Source organism: Dendrobates tinctorius, unplaced genomic scaffold (assembly GCF_039654945.1).
Source record: "Dendrobates tinctorius isolate UK_male_01 unplaced genomic scaffold, ASM3965494v1 ptg000016l, whole genome shotgun sequence".
Lineage (NCBI taxonomy): Eukaryota > Metazoa > Chordata > Amphibia > Anura > Dendrobatidae > Dendrobates > Dendrobates tinctorius.
Window position 1 is genome coordinate 28,773,287 of NW_027361684.1, and position 17,942 is coordinate 28,791,228.

General features: G+C 42.3%; 1 protein-coding gene across 2 annotated transcripts in view; it reads right to left on the bottom strand.

Annotated features, from left to right (window-relative positions):
- Window positions 1–17,942, bottom strand: part of SGSM2 (small G protein signaling modulator 2) — a 507,471-nt gene that overhangs the window by 196,118 nt on the left and 293,411 nt on the right. The gene's annotated exons all lie outside the window — the stretch shown is intronic.

Here is a 17,942-nt window from a genome sequence, read left to right on the forward strand (position 1 = left end):
AGCAGCGCTTGCCATGGTGGTGTCGGTGAAGTGACCAGCTGCACTCAGACTTGTGGTGGTGTAACGGTGGGTGTCCTGGCTTTGAAGAGAGGTGTCCGTGCAGTGGTATGCAGCACAAGTCGGTAGTGAGGTGAAGCGAGTCAATGGTGGCACAGGTGGAAAGGACACCACTGACTGCTGACCGTACCGATTATGCTGCATAGCCTGCAAGAAAGCATTGTTGCAGGCCTGCAGCACATTCAGCTGTTGATCAGGACTAAGGTGTTCCGCCATGCCCTTTTCAATCTTACTAAAAAAATGGTGTGCTGGTCTGTTGAGGTCGGCCTCCAGACGGTCAAGGCGCTGTTCTACAGAATTGAAGCGGTGTTCAAAGTGGTTAAAACCACGTTCCATCAGTGCAAAACCGCTTTCAACTCTGTCGGACAGTGACTTGAGGCTGGAATTAAATGTCTCGCTCAAATGCATAAACTCGGGCAAGACATTCCTGTCCAAGGCCCTCTGCCGCTGGCGGGTAGTGCCCGCATAACCAGTGGCAGAGACCTGGGACAGGGGAACACCTGATGGCCCAGCTTCCTGGTCACCAGCTGTGTGTGTGTGGGACCTACAAGGTGCTTCCTGGCTGTCGGATGGCTGGGACGGGTCAGAGGACGTCCGAGGAAGGACCGCTCCAGGGCCAGGTTGCAGGGTGCTGCTCCAGGTGCTGTGGAAGAAAGGAAAATCATTACTACCATGCCTTTACAAGAAGCATCAGCTGTGGATTAGAAAAACACAGATTAATAAAAATAAAAACCCAAAATGTATAATACTTACGATCTTGTGGCAAGGACCGGTCTTAGGAACTGCAACGCGTGATAGTGACGGTATCTAGTTCTGGTCCTTGACGCAGATCCACTGCGAACCTGGCCCTCAGCACGAACATCACTGTTGAAGCGGTTCTTGATCGAACGCCAACGTGTTCGGACTTTGTCCACTGTTGATAAAAAAAAACAGTGCCGTCAAGGACAACAGTCACTGCGTCACAATGTAGCAATACAATACTCAAAGCAGTCACTGTAGACCCCGATGACACTGTTGGGTTTCCTGCTAGAATACGCCTAGCACGAAACCCAACAGTGCCGTCAAGGACAACAGTCACTGCGGCACAATGTAGCAATACAATACTCAAAGCAGTCACTGTAGACCCCGATGACACTGTTGGGTTTCCTGCTCGAATACACCTAGCACGAAACCCAACAGTGCCGTCAAGGACAACAGTCACTGCGTCACAATGTAGCAATACAATACTCAAAGCAGTCACTGTAGACCACGATGACACTGTTGGGTTTCCTGCTAGAATACGCCTAGCACGAAACCCAACAGTGCCGTCAAGGACAACAGTCACTGCGGCACAATGTAGCAATACAATACTCAAAGCAGTCACTGTAGACCCCGATGACACTGTTGGGTTTCCTGCTAGAATACGCCTAGCACGAAACCCAACAGTGCCGTCAAGGACAACAGTCACTGCGGCACAATGTAGCAATACAATACTCAAAGCAGTCACTGTAGACCCCGATGACACTGTTGGGTTTCCTGCTCGAATACACCTAGCACGAAACCCAACAGTGCCGTCAAGGACAACAGTCACTGCGGCACAATGTAGCAATACAATACTCAAAGCAGTCACTGTAGACCCCGATGACACTGTTGGGTTTCCTGCTAGAATACACCTAGCACGAAACCCAACAGTGCCGTCAAGGACAACAGTCACTGCGTCACAATGTAGCAATACAATACTCAAAGCAGTCACTGTAGACCACGATGACACTGTTGGGTTTCCTGCTAGAATACGCCTAGCACGAAACCCAACAGTGCCGTCAAGGACAACAGTCACTGCGGCACAATGTAGCAATACAATACTCAAAGCAGTCACTGTAGACCCCGATGACACTGTTGGGTTTCCTGCTCGAATACACCTAGCACGAAACCCAACAGTGCCGTCAAGGACAACAGTCACTGCGTCACAATGTAGCAATACAATACTCAAAGCAGTCACTGTAGACCACGATGACACTGTTGGGTTTCCTGCTAGAATACGCCTAGCACGAAACCCAACAGTGCCGTCAAGGACAACAGTCACTGCGGCACAATGTAGCAATACAATACTCAAAGCAGTCACTGTAGACCCCGATGACACTGTTGGGTTTCCTGCTAGAATACGCCTAGCACGAAACCCAACAGTGCCGTCAAGGACAACAGTCACTGCGGCACAATACAGAGCAGGGAAATACTCACTAAACGCCTTTTTGGCGGATGCTGTGGCGCTGTCCCAGCCATCCATCAACGCTGCGGCCACCTCATTCCAAAGCCGCCGGGTCACCACATTGTCCTTGTACAGCCGGTCACGGCTGTCCCACAACGGCGAACGCTCCTGGACCAGGCTGATGAGCTGCTCATTATCCAGGTAGACGTCTTCATCCCGTTGTGGAACCTAGACAAAACACATTCATTAGAATAATCAAATTTAAATTGACTAAAAAGTTACAAAAAAAGAAACAAAAAAAAGAGTAAAAATAGAAGATAAAAAAAAAATAAAGAACATTACAAATCATTTGATACTTACATTCCGTATCACCACCGGGACTTGGCTTCGCTGCTCCTGCTCTTCGCCCTCACTATTCCCGTCCACAGATGATGATGACGATGTCTGAAAGTTGAAAAAAACGTAAGAGATTTGGAGAAGCAGCAGATATACTTACCAGATGCACGAAAATAATCACCTCACGGTCTGCTTGCGCCAATTCCTGCCGCGATGGGGAATACTCAGATTCTGAAGACATACTGCATGTAAAAATAATAAAAATCATTAGTACATACATAATTTAAAAGGACAGGCATATAATGTAATATACTCACATTCTTTGCTGATATAAAGGGTTCTTGGTTGAATGTCTGCTCTTCAATCTGTCTAGTGTAGTAGTGGCAGAGTTTTGGCAGGCACCTCCTTTATATAGACTTTTTTTTTTTTGACTTTAGAAGATTCTAACTAGGATAAAAAGTGGACACCACCCAAAAAACGCAGCGCTAAAAAATCGCATACCTGCGCATGCCAGTGCGCACGTATGCGCATCCATAGGCTATAATGGCCATTTTTAGCGCAAAACGTGCGCATACGTGCGCATGCGATTTTTTCAAGGGCCAAAAAATGCAACATGCAGCGTCTGGAAAATACCAACGCACACCCCAAAAAAACGCAGCGCATGAAAATCGCATACATGCGCTTACAAGCGCGCAGGTATGCGCACCCATGTTAAATATAGGGGAAAAATCGCATGCGCACGTATGCGTTTTTTTCCAGCGCTAAAAAACGCAAATGTGAAACCAGCCTTAGTGACAGAGCCAGTTTGTAGCTTAATGACCAGGCCAATTTTTACAATTCTGACCACTGTCACTTTATGAGGTTATAACTCTGGAACGCTTTAATGGATCCCTCTGATTCTGAGATTGTTTTTTCGCAACATATTTTACTTCATGTTAGTGGTAAAATTTCTTCGATAAGTCTTGTGTTTATTTATGAAAAAAACGGAAATATGGCGAAAATTTTGAAAATTTTGCAATTTTAAAACTTTAAATTTTTATGCCCTTAAATCAGAGAGATGTGTCACATACATTTCTTAATAAATAACATTTCCCACATGTCTACTTTACATCAGCACAATTTTGGGTGCAAATTTTTTTTGTTAGGAAATTATAAGGGTTAAAAGTTGACCAGCGATTTCTCATTTTTACAACAAAATTTAAAAAACCATATTTTTAGGAACCACATCATATTTAATGTGATTTTGAGGGGTGTACATGACAGAAAACACCGAAAAGTGACACCGTTCTAAAAACTAGACCCCTCAAGGTGCTCAAAACCACATTCAAGAAGTTTTTTAACCCTTTATGTGCTTCACAGGAACTAAAGCAATGTGGAAGGAAAAAATTAACATTTAACTTTTTTTTGCAAAAAATTTACTTCAGAACCAATTTTTTTTATTTTCACAAGTGGTAAAAGAGAAAATCAACCACAAAATTTGTTGTGCAATTTCTCCTGAATGCGCCGATACCCCATATGTAGGGGTAAACCATTTGTTCAGCGCACGGCAGAGCTCGCAAGGGAAGGAGCCCGTTTGACTTTTTCAACGCAGAATTGTCTGGAATTGAGATCGGATGCCATGTTACGTTTGGAGAGCCCCTGATGTTCCTAAACAGTGGAAACCCCCAACAAGTGACCCCATTTTGGAAACTAGACCCCTTAAAGAACTTATCTAGATGTGTGGTGAGCATTTTGAACCTTCAAGTGCTTCACAGAAGTTTATAACGTATAGCCATGAAAATTAAAAATATTTTTTTTTTACTCAAAAATGATTTTTTAGCCCGCTATTTTTTATTTTCACAAGGCTAACAGGAGAAATTGGACCACAAAAGTTTTTGTGCAATTTGTCCTGAGTACGCTGATACCCCATATGTGGGGGGGAACCACTGTTTGGGCGCATGGGAGAGCTCGGAAGGGAAGGAGTGCCATTTTGGAATGCAGACTTTGATGGAATGGTCTGCGGGCGTCATGTTGCGTTTGCAGAGCCCCTGATGTGACTAAACAGTATAAACCCCCCACAAGTGATCCCATTTTGGAAACTAGACCCCCCAAGGAGCTTATCTAGATATGTGGTGAGCACTTTGAACCCCCAAGTGCTTCGGAGAAGTTTATAAACGTAGAGCTGTGAAAATTAAAAATCTTTTTTTTCCTCAAAAATGATATTTAGCCCGCTATTTTTTATTTTCACAAGGCTATAAATCTCATTGGTACGGCACCAAACGTTCCAGCATTATCACCTTGCCCATTGCAGATTCGCGATTCATCACTGAATATGACTTTCATCCAGTCATCCACAGTCCACGATTGCTTTTCCTTAGCCCATTGTAGCCTTGTTTTTTTCTGTTTAGGTGTTAATGATGGCTTTCATTTAGCTTTTCTGTATGTAAATCCCATTTCCTTTAGGCGGTTTCTTACAGCTCGGTCACAGACGTTGACTCCAGTTTCCTCCCATTCATTACTCATTTGTTTTGTTGTGCGTTTCCTGTTTTGTAGACATATTGCTTTAAGTCTTGGCGCGTTGATGTCTTCTTTGGTCTACCAGTATGCTTGCCTTTAATAATCGTCCCATGTTGTTTGTATTTGGTCCAGATTTTAGACACAGCTGACTGTGAACAACCAACATCTTTTGCAACATTGCGTGATGATTTACCCTCTTTTAAGAGTTCGATAATCCTCTCCTTTGTTTCAATTGACATCTCTCGTGTTGGAGAAATGATTCATGTCAGTCCACCTGGTGCAACAGCTCTCCAAGGTGTGATCACTCGTTTTTAGATGCAGACTAACAAGCAGATCTAATTTGATGCAGGTGTTAGTTTTGGGGAGTAAAATTTACAGGGTGATTCCATCATTTTTTCTCACAGAATTGAGTGATTCCATAATTTTTCCCCTCTGCAGGGTCTAAAAAACTAACCATTACTGACTACCACATTTTTTGATCTTGATTTCTTTTAGTGTTTCTTAAAACCAGAAAGTTGCCATTTGAAATGACTTTAGTTTTGTGCCATGTCTGTGATCTGCTTTTTTTCTACAAAATTAAACTGAGTGATCATCCTCCAAGGCCGATGATTACATAATTTTTGCCAGGGGTTGTAGTTACGTCAACAAATACTGAAATTGAACAGCGGAGAGGCTCGAGTGGATCACCAGTGAGTACCGGTAAGTAATTTTGATTTTTGTTTTCACGCAGTTCAAGTTTTTGGAAATTTTAAGTTTGAGGCAGAACACTCTTTTTAGTGTTTTAGACTCTTTTTTGCACCTCATCAGACAAAGGGAATGGCTTATTGGACAAGGCGAAGTGGCTTGAAAGGGACCTATCACTATAAAAATGCAAAAATTTTACCCAATGGAAATGCCAATGTTTGCCTGAATCTGGCATGTTTTCCTTTTGTTCTTGTGTGTCCTCATTCATGAGATAAGGCCCCCTCTTCCCTGTATGTAAATCTAGCCTATTTAGTCAGTGTAGTTTTCAACTCTTCTCTATAGGAGCATTCTTGAGGACCTCACCCCGTTGGCTAAAAAAAAAAAATACAGGAAAGAGAAGCTATATCTCTGGAATGGAGATATGCAGAAACAAAAAATAACAATGCCAGACTGAAGAAAACAGCAACACTTACAACAGGTAAAAAATACATGTGTCATGAAGTGACAGGTAAAGTAAGCCACTAAGAAGGTGGTGTAAAGTTACACAAAAGGGTCTCTAAAAACTTAGCATCCAACATGAGCCACAATAGTGAATTTGGAGTATATAGTCTAATTCAAACTTGTCTAATTTCAAAGTAGAATTAATATTTTCCCCATAGTTCACAATCAAAGTGTGAACAGAGCCGTATACATTTTTACAATCCACTATCAGCTCTGTTGTGCATACTAGTAGCTACATGTCATTCCAGGTCCCCTAAATTGAAATTAGTAATAGTGTTAACTCTCTTGTACAACACAGTTTGTGGTTGAGAAATGACTTTGCGACACAAAATAATTGCAGGTAGGTTGTCAAGATGATTCCGCTAATGAATTCTTTACACATTTGGTCAATTTGCTAATAGTGATGATAGTATCAGCTCATTAACTTCACAGAACGGCGATGGTCGGCAAAGTCTTGGAAATCTTCATATTGTTTGCTCTTTGAAGTTTTGTTAATTAAATGTTAGTGAGCACTACGCATAGAGATCAGCCAGCTTTCTATGGCTGGATTCACTGAAATATTCATGATTTGGGTCAATTATTTCTTCTTTTAGCAGATCACCCTCAAGTCTTTTTTTATGAAGTTGATATTGAAACTTTTTTTCAAATTTATTTTAAATGAATTTGACCAACATTTTAGAAAAGAATTGCATTAAGTGAGGCATTGACAAACCCTACTCAAGAGTTCCACTGATTGGCCTTAAACCTGACTCCTGTAATCCGTCCCTTGAGGAAGCAGAGGCCACGTACTTCAGGTGTAGACAGCAGCAGGGCCATGGTCTGTTAAATATCACCTTAAAATGGTCTAAAATAGTATCACTGTGCTTGATTGGCCAGCAAACTCACCTGACCTTAACCCCATAGAGAATTAGAGAATCTATGGGATATTGTCAAGAAGATGAGAGACACCAGACCCAACAATGAAGACGAGCTGAAGGCTGCTATCAAAGCGACCTGGGCTTCCATAACACCTCAGCAGTGCCACAGGCTGATCGCCTCCATGCCACGCCGCATTGATTCCGTAATTGATGCAAAAGGAGCCCCGACCAACTATTGAGTGCATTTACTGAACATACATTTCAGTAGGCCGCCATTTCGGATTTTAAAATCATTTTTCAAGCTGGTGCTATAAAGTATTCTAATTTACTGAGATAATGACTTTTGGGTTCTCATTGGCTGTAAGCCATAATCATCAACATTAACAGAAAAATAAACACTTGAAATAGATCACTCTGTTTGTAATGACTGTATATAATACAGGAGTTTCATTTTTTGTATTGAAGAACTGAAAAAAATTAATTTTTTGACGATATTTTAATTTTGAGAGAAGTGCCTGTATATGACTCCTGTGCATACCAATCAATCACAACAAATCATAAATTTATTTGTATAGCGGTGTTATTTAGGCACTCTATTGCATTAAGGGGGCTTCACACATAGCGATATCGCTAGCAATATCGCTAAAGCGTCACCGATTTTGTGACGCAGCAGCGATATTGCTAGCGATATCGCTATGTGTGAAACTTACCTCCGACCGGCTCCCCCGCTGGCTATCGCTGATCACGTGAGAACGTCCTGGGCCGTTTCTCGGCGGCGGATTCCTGCTGGGGCCGACGAGCGTCGCGTGGACGTGGGCGGAGGACGTCATCATCACTGCGTGTGACAGGTAAGTAACGACAGCTGCTGCGTCGCTGCATCGCTGGTGAGAGCTGCCTGTTTGGCAGCTCACTAGCGACCATTTAGCGATGCACCAGCGATCCTCACCGGGTCGTACCGTTGTCGGGATCGCTGGTGCATCGCTAAATGTAACGGGACCCTTATTCTAAAGCTATCATTTGGGCACTATATGTTGGTTATGTTGGTAGTATTTGAGCACCATATGGTACTATTTGTAGTATTAGGCATTTTGTTGAACTACTGCATTGTACAGTGTGTACAGTATATTATAATTTCAGGGTATGGTATTGATAGCGACATTATGTAATATTGTTTGTTGGGGAAAAATAATTAGACAACACTTGACCCTATTATTTGGATTATTTGGGCACTATACTTTATGGTACTTGGCATGGTTATTTGTCCAGTGTGGCAAACAATATGTGGAGAACAGCAACAGATGATAACAGAGAATCACAGCAGCCTGGCATAAAAAACTGTAATATTAGCAATTCCCCTATTTATGTCTTTTCCACAATCTGCTCTCCTTTATAAGTGCAATTACTAGTGCAGAGGATAGATGCTGGGATGTCCTTCAGTCGCTCACAAAAGAATAAGGTTAATAGAGGGCAGCGGGACTGTTGCAATTCTTTTCAGCCCAGAACCTCTTAAATTTACAGTCAAAGGATACAACATATAGAATTTGTAATCTTCAGACATTCAAAGGCACACGATAATATCATTACTGTGTAAAAACATCAGAAAAACATTTATGTTAAAAGTCCCAAGGCTTAAAAGCTGTTTCCATGAAAACAAAAACGTAAAAGCACAAAAAACTATCCAGCAGTACTACGTAAAAGATAATTGAAAAAGTCAAGGAGCGGATGAAAGATTTGTGAAAATCACTGAACAACAGCTGTGACACAGGGGACATGTAAGAACTCCGAATAAACTGCAAGATTATATAGCGAGATGGAAACTGTCCATGCAACTGGTTTCTGAATATTTTATCTTGTCCGGTGTTTATAAAAGACTGTATATGCAGGCTTACACAGCACAATCCATGCTGTTATAGGGGAACTGCAGAGAGATAATAATGTATTCATATTGGCACAATCCAACCCTTTGTTCTCTATTCACAGTTCCAGATCCCAACTTGTGGATTGCCCAGGGGGTAAGTGTTTAGGGGATATGTCTGATAATGATGTTCTTTCGTAAAGTTGAGGAGTAGTTAGTAGACAAAAACGCCAGTTAGCATTACTATATCATACGAGAGTCATGTTTCACAATAGAAGATGTCCAGCTACATTTCATAAGGTCGGGGTCCTTGGGTAGATAACCTTCTAATTCTTGACATTGGAGTATTGCAGTAGTTACACTTTTTTTGCTTGTGTTTTTTTGCTGTGTGTTTTATTTGTCTTGCCTTGCCTAGCCTGTTGGGATAAAGATAATACCAATACCCTTCTGGCGTTTTGCTTGTTCATCAATCCAGATGTCTTACTCAGCCAGAGAGTGTTTTCCCAGGATGTAAAAAAATGTTTCTTTATACATGATCAATTGTCTGATTGTATATACTCTTTGTATTACAGTGTTTAGTACCATGTTAAATAAAAGAAATAAAAAAATGTACTAATAGCATCTCCTTGGGGGCATGGCTTGTTGTGCCTGCTGCTAATTCAAAGCTTTCTGTATGATGAAGGACTACTTAGGGAGAGACGTTCTGGTTAGAGAGGGATAGAGATATAGCATGCCATTGCCAGCTTCTTAGTTTAATGTCCAGGATCGTAGAGGGAATCTATGACTATCAAAGAAATCTATGAATTAGCAGCAGTCGTAAATCACAGGGAGGTTGGGTAGTCAGAGCACCAAGGCAGAGAACATCAGGCTTCGTCAGGAGGTGCGGCTTGCAGTACAATCACAACAATCCATGCCCCCTAATCTGTGATTGAATGGATGGAGGTGTTATCAGGGGGTTGGACTGTACTAGAAGACAGGTGCAGACCACCCCCCTGCACGCTGATCTGTCACATAGCATCCCAGAAGGGACACGGAGCGATTAGCAGCTGCAACTTCCTCACAATGAATAGTTGTGAATAGCAGATTGATGATTAAAAACTGGAGTATAGATGTTAGCCTTTATAGTTTATACTGCTATTTTGATATAAATCCATTTTATATCCCCAGAGAACCCAAGTTGATACATTCATTTATTGCTTTGATTACACAGGCCAACAAACATTCTATGGGCACAAAAAGATCATTAACACATTTAGTGACTGTACACGTACACCTCCTTTGTAGAGCAATATCTTTAGTCTTTTTTTTTTTTTAAATCCAACTAAACGTACTGTGATGCAACGTAATTACTCACAGTATGAAATTCTCCATTGGGTGACAACTTTTTATAATCCAAATTACCTCTCCTCGAGGAGGAAGTAAGCAGGCTATCTAGTGCCACTATTGGAGGTAGATACAGCATACAACGGAGGAAATAAGTATTTGATCCCTTGCTGATTTTATAAGTTTGCCCACTGACAAAGACTTGAACAGTCTATAATTTTAATGGTAGGTTAACTTTAACATTGAGAGATAGAATCTCAAAAATAAAATCCAGAAAATCACATTGTATAAATTATTTAAATTTATTTGCATTTTGCAGTGAGAAATAAGTATTTGATCCCTCTGGCAAACAAGACTTAATACTTGGTGGCAAAACCCTTGATGGCAAGCACAGCAGTCAGACATTTTTTGCAGTTGATGATGAGGTTTGCGTACATGTCAGGAGGAATTTTGCTCCACTCCTCTTTTGCAGATCAACTCTGAAATCATTAAGATTTTGAGGCTGTCGCTTGACAACTCGGAGCTTCATCTCCCGCCATAAGTTTTCTATGGGATTAAGGTCTGGAGTGGCTAGGCCACACCATGATTGTAATGTGCTTCTTTTTGAGCCACTCCTTTGTTGCCTTGGCTGTATGTTTTGGGTCATTCTCTTGCTGGAAGACCCAGCCATGACCCATTTTTAATGTCTTGGCAGAGGAAAGGAGGTTGTCACTCTGGATTTTACGGTATATGGGTCTATTCATTCTCCCAGTGATGCAGTGAAGTAGTTCTGTGCCCTTAGCAGAGAAACACTCCCAAAACATAATGTTTCCACCTCCTGACTGACAGCGGGGATGGTGTTCTTTGGGTCATAGGCAGCATTTATCTTCTTCCAAACACGACGAGTTGCGTTAGTGCCAAAGACCTCATTTTTGGTCTCATCTGACCACAGCACCTTCCCCCAATCACTCACAGAATCATCCAGGTGTTCATTGGCAAACCTCAGATGGTCCTGCACATGTGCCTTCTTGAGCAGGGGGACCTTGTGAGTGCTGCAGGATTTTAAACCTTTACGGTGTAATGTGTTAGCAATGGTTTTCTTGTTGAATGTGGTCACAGCTTCCTTGAGATCATTAACAAGTTCCCCTCTTGTAGTTTTAGGCTGATCTCTCACCTTCCTCATGATCAAGGATACCCCATGAGGAGATTTTGCATGGTGCCCCAGATCGCCGTCGATTGGCAGTCATTTTGTATTTCTTCCATTTTCTTACTATTTCACCAACAGTTGTCTCCTTCTCACCCAGCATCTTACTTATGGTTTTGTAGACCATTCCAGCTTTGTGCAGGTCTATGATCTTGTCCCTGACATCCTTATAAAGCTCTTTGGTCTTGCCCATGTTGTAGCTTTAGAGTCTGACTGATTAAATGAGTCTGTGGACAGGAGTCTTTTATAAAGGTGACTATTTAAGGCTGGTTTCATATTTGCGTTTTTTTGCGCTGCGTTTTTGCGCATACGTGCGCATGCGTTTTTTACCTATATTTCACATGGGTGCGCATAAATGCGCACGTATGCGTTTTTCGTGCGCTGCGTTTTTTTTAAGATGTGCGTCCATAATTTCCAGACACTACATGTTGCATTTTTTGGTCCACCCAACCGCTTAAAAAAAAACGCATGCGCACGTATGCGCAAAAAATTAACATTATTGTCTATGGGTGCGCATACGTGCGCAAGTATGCGTTTTTTTTGAGCATGCGTTTTTTTGGTGTCCATTGGTTAGACAAGTTATAAAAAACCCCAACTACAAAAACTTCATGTCTGTATAAAAGTAGGTGTCTGCCAGAACTGTACCACAACTACAGAGACAGCCTGGAGAGCAGACAGACTGCAAAAGAAGACACCATTTTCAAGTCCAGCTTCAGCGGCAAGAATGTGAGTATTATTACTCTAAAAATGTATTCCTGTCCTTTTAAATTAGATATGTACTAATGCTTTGTATTATTTTTACATGCAGTATGTCTTCGGAATCTGAATATTCACCATCCCGGCAGGAACTGGAGCAAACAGACCGTGAGGTGATTATTTCCGTGCGTTTGGTAAGTATATCTGCTGCTTCTCAAAATCTCTAACGTTTGTTGTTTTTTTTTCAGACATCGTCATCTTCAGCGGACGCGACTAGTGAGGGCGAACAGCATGAGCAGCCAAGCCAAGTCCCGGTGGTGATACGGAATGTAAGTATCAAATGATTTGCAATGTCCTTTATTTTTTATCTTCTATCTTTCCTCTTTTCTGGATCTTTTTTAACTTTTTACTCACACAAAATTCGAATATTCTAATGAATGTTTTTTGTCTAGGTTCCACAACGGAATGAAGACGTCTACCTGGATAATGAGCACCTTATCCGCCTGGTCCAGGAGCGTGCCCCATTGTGGGACAGCCGTGACCGGTTGTACAAGGACAATGTGGTGACCCGTCGGCTATGGAATGAGGTGGCCGCAGCATTGATGGATGGCTGGGACAGCGCCACTGCAACCTCCAAAAAGGCGTTTAGTAAGTATTTCCCTGCTCTGTTATGCCGCAGTGACTATTGTCCTTGATGGCACTGTTGTGTTTCGTGCTAGATATATTCTAGCAGGAAACTCAACAGTGTCATCTGGCTCAACAGTGACTGCTTTGGGTATTGTATTGCTCTAATGTGCCGCATTGACTCTTGTTCGTGATGGCACTGTTGGGTTTCGAGCTAGATATATTCTAGCAGGAAACACAACAGTGTCATCTGGCTCAACAGTGACTGCTTTGGGTATTGTATTGCTGTATTGTGCCGCATTGACTCTTGTTCGTGATGGCACTGTTGGGTTTAGTGATAGCATATACCGTGCATCATACACAATTGTTAAATGTTGCTTGTTTGTTTTTCCAACAGTGAACAAACTCCGAACACGTTGGCGCTCGAGCAAGGACCGCTTCAACACTGATGTTCGTGCTGAGGGGCAGGTTCGCAGTGGTTCAGCAGCAAGGACCAGAACAAAATACCGGCACTAATCTGTGTTTTTCTATTCCACAGCTGATGCTTCTTGTAAATGCATGATAGTAATGTTTTTCCTTTCTTCAACAGCACCTGGAGCAGCACCCTGCAACCTGGCCCTGAAGCGGTCCTTCATCGGACGACCTCGGACCCGTCTCAGCCATCCGACAGCCAGGAAGCACCTTGCACGTCTGCAACACGGACAGCTGCTGACCAGGAAGCTGGTCAATCAGGTGTTTCCCTGTCCCAGGTCTCTGCCACTGGTTATGCGGGCACTACCCGCCAGCGGCAGAGGGCCTTGGACAGGAATGTCTTGTCCAAGTTTATGCACTTGAGGGAGGCCTTTAATGCCAGCACTTGCCATGGTGGTGTTGGTGAAGTGACCAGCAGCACTCAGACTTGTGGTGGTGTAATGGTGGGTGTCTGGAGCACCACCGCCACCCCCATGCATACTTGGAGCACAGCCACCGTGACCACTCCTCAAACGTGGAACAGCCCTGCCGCCAGCACTATAACATGTACTAGCCCTGCCACCACCACTCCGCAAATATGGACCATCACTGCCGCCACCAGTCCTCCTGCAAGGACAAGCACTGCCACCGCCACCACAGAGCATCAGCAGCAGCCACAGCCACAGCAGCAGGCACAGCAGCAGCCACAGCAGCAGAAGGTGGGCATTGGGCCCAAGGAGGTCCAGGCAGGCCAGTTTAAGGAGACAAAAAACACTTAGGACCACTGTCGCTGAACCTCTGTCCTCTCCTCCTAGTGTGTCTAGTTCCATTCCCATCACTGGCCTCCCTTCACCCACAAGTTTTGTTGCATCTTCTCCTAGAACACCTTCATCCACTATAAGCTGTTCATCTTCACTGCACACCCCCAACTTGCAACCACCTGCCACCAAACGCCCAAAAAAATAAAGTTTTTCATAATTTTTTTTGTTTAAAAATAAATTTGAATTTCTGGTTTACCATAACAAAGTTTGATCAATATTTTTTGCGCCTCCTACACACACTGTGCCGTACACACAATGCGCCTTCAACTTTGCAAGGTGTCATTAAGTGTTTTGAGGATGAGCTGTTTTTACCATCCTCATTTCACTTATTGTTATACTAGGCCAGGGGGATGATAGATATACATTGTAATTAACAACATCCTCTTATTAAGTGTGTGTTCAATCAACTGATGGGTAAAATACACGTCATATGGCCAATACCCAGGCCTAGTATCATAACTATTTATTAAACATGGACAGGTTAATACACATATGATTTTTAACCTGCAGCGTCGCTTTGTACCAATATATTTCACGAAAACTAGCGATGCTGCAGTTTAACTCGTATGTGTAGTTACCTGCCAAGGTGTGAGAACATCATTAATTCACAGGTATACATGGGAAGTTGTTTATTTTAATGGAGTGTAAAAAGACATAGTGCACTCAGTACTGGTATCAAAACAGGTTTTTTATTAACATACACACACAAAAACATTTTTACACCATTTCATCTTGCCAGTGCACCCGTCCTACATCAGAGAAAAAGTAGGCCGCAAATTGGTCCCTCATTTGGCCAACTTCAATGGATGACCTGAGAGGGTGCTGAGTGAATTCAGGCAATGGGTTAGGAGCAGCATCATCGAGTTCAAAGGTCGGGTGCTCTTTAGCCATCACAAAATTATGTAGAACCACACAGGCCTTCACCACCTCATCGACTGTTTCAAGTTTAAGATTAATGGCTGTGCCGAGAATTTGCCATCTGGAGACAAGAATCCTAAAAGCACACTCGACAGTTCTTCTGACCCTGGTCAGCCTGTAATTAAAGATTTTTTTGGTGCGGTCCAAGTCACGGCTGGAGTAGGGTTTCAGTAGGTTTGCGCACATTTGAAAAGCCTCATCCCCAACAAATACAAAGGGCAGTGGCGGAGCTTCGGTGTGGGGAAGAGGCCGTGGCATAGGGAAATTAAATTGGTTGCCATACAACCTCCGGCCCATGTCTGAGTTTTTAAAAGCCTGGGAGTCATTACCACGGCCAAATGCTCCAATGTCCACTGCTACAAACATACATCCGGCATCCGCAATGGCCATGAGTACTGCTGAAAAGTACTTTTTGTAATTATAATACTCCGATCCAGTTCTTTTGGGTTTGATGATCCATATGTGTTTCCCATCCACCGCTCCCAAACAGTTGGGGAAATTGCAGACTGTCCAGAATTTGTCAGCAATTTCCATCCACTTTTCAGCGGGGCATAAATTCTGGACAAAGAACGTTCCAGAGAGCCCGGCAGGTGTCCGCAACAATTCCAGACAAGGTGAAGATTCCAATACGGTACTGGAAGTGTAGTGAAGATAGGGTCTCTCCAGTCGCCAGGAATCTGCGAAACAGAGAAAGAAGTAAAATTAATATCTCTGCATATGGTTTTTTAAAACAATAAAAAAAAACTAGTACATTCAAGAAAAATAATTAGGCCAGGTTCAGAATAATACATGTCACAGAAAAAAATGCAGACACCCCCCATGGTTTTTAAATATTACGTACCGTAATGTCACCAGGAGCCGTTCCTCAGGAGGAATCGCACAACGGAGCTGCGTGTCCTGTCTCCGGATGGATTCTTGGACACGAGCAAGCAAATCCATGAAGCTTTCTTGGGACATCTGGATATAATCTGTAAATTTCTCCGGGTTTGCCTGCAGCTCGCTGTAGAGGGTGTGGTACGCCCCACGGCTCTCCTGGAGTTCAACAATCGGATGTATCCACAAACGCCGCCGCTGCTGTCTTCGCTGTCTCTCTCTCTTCCTTTGTTCATGGCAAGCAACTGCATATGCCCTAGCCATCGCGATGTCCAAATCCAAGTTGAAGTGAAAACTCTTCCAGCGCAGATCCATGTTGACACGAGAAAAATCAAGCAAATGTGAAGAATACTGTAGACAGGGTCTATATATTAACATACCACACCGCCACTGACGTCCCATTGGTGGTGTGTATTGCAAGATTGTTATCTAGATTTCTTTTTGTGGGAAGACAAACAATGCCCCAAAAAACGCAAACGCATTGAAAACGCATACAAACGCTGCGTTTTTTTCTTCATGCGCACAAAAAATGCTGGAAAAAAAGTAGCGCTTGTATGCGTTTTTTTAATGCGGTTGTATGCACAAAAAACGCAGTGCAAAAAAACGCAAGCGTGAAAGTAGCCTAAGACAGCTGTCTTTAATGCAGGTAATGAGTTGATTAGAAGCTTCTAACTTGTCTGTAGGAGCCAGAACTCTTAATGGTTGGTTGGGTATCAAATACTTATTTCTCACGGCAAAATGCAAATAAATTTATATAATTTATACAATGTGATTTTCTGGATTTTATTTTGGATATTCTATCTCTCAATGTTAAAATTAACCTACCCTTAAAATTATAGACTGTTCATGTCTTTGTCAGTTGGCAAACTTAAAAATTCAGCAAGGGATCAAATACTTATTTCCCCCACTGTATAACTCAATGTCTGACCCTTTAAAGATATTTGCCAAATGACTAAGCACATTTAGCTAAATATGAGTCTTCTCCAAAAAGGAAAAGATATTCCATCCATAGACAGCAGTTATTCTCCCTTATCAGTGCAGAGCAAGATAACACAAAACAGCTGTTTGTGGATGAGCACCATTTGATTAAAAAAAACAAACTCAAATTTGGCAAAATAGTGTTAGTCATATTTCAAGGCTTGTAAGTGGGACATTAACTTATAGGGTAAATACTTTCAAAAGGTGGGATTAGGGAGCCAGCTTTGTTTTGGGAGGAGAGGTAAGTTGTATACCCTTTTCCCAGAGAGGGTCGTGTAGCTTGTAAGTTTCTTTAGGTAAGCTGGTGGTTTCAGCAAGAAAAAATAGTAACCACTAGACCTACTTCTTCTAAACTTTGTAATCAACTATGACAATCTTGCATGTTAAACAAGTCTATAATTAGTAGTTGACAAAAGAATTATAATAAAATCAGATTTATATAATATCAAATCTCTAGAAAAAAAAAATCAATTTAACAAACAAACACCATATTTCAGATAAACATCAACAACCTAGACCAATAGTCTTCCTACAGTCTTTCTCCTTTCGACAACACTAGTCCATGTGAGATCTCAGTGACTAATTAGCGGAACTAACATACTGCTAACTTGAAATGAGCAGCAATTTTTTCTCTGTAGCACAAAAGGGAAAAAGAACTAGACGGCATGGAGCACGGTCACACCTCGTGAGTCGCTCTCATTAAAGCTGGCTGAGATCCTGTGTTGGTGTCACAGTCATTTACTCATTGGTGTCATGAAGTTGGAAAGAGCAGTTTTGCCAAAGCACTTAGGACTGTACTCAGGGAAATAACACCACTGCACTCACAAGTTTGATTTTGAAATGCTTGGAAATATTCATGGATGAATTCTATGATCGGTCCTAGAAAGCGATGAGAGCAAGGATAATTATATGCCAACTGTACACCACATTGAGCTTCAGTATTACTCTACATTGGTCAAAGTGAAAAAGAATGACCCAACTATGCAAATAGCCGTGCTGTCCGTGGCTGCTACATTTGTATATACATATTGACTCGAAGCGGCACGTTGGCTCAGTGGTTAGCACTGTCACTTTGCAGCGCTGGGTTCAAATCTAACCAAGGACC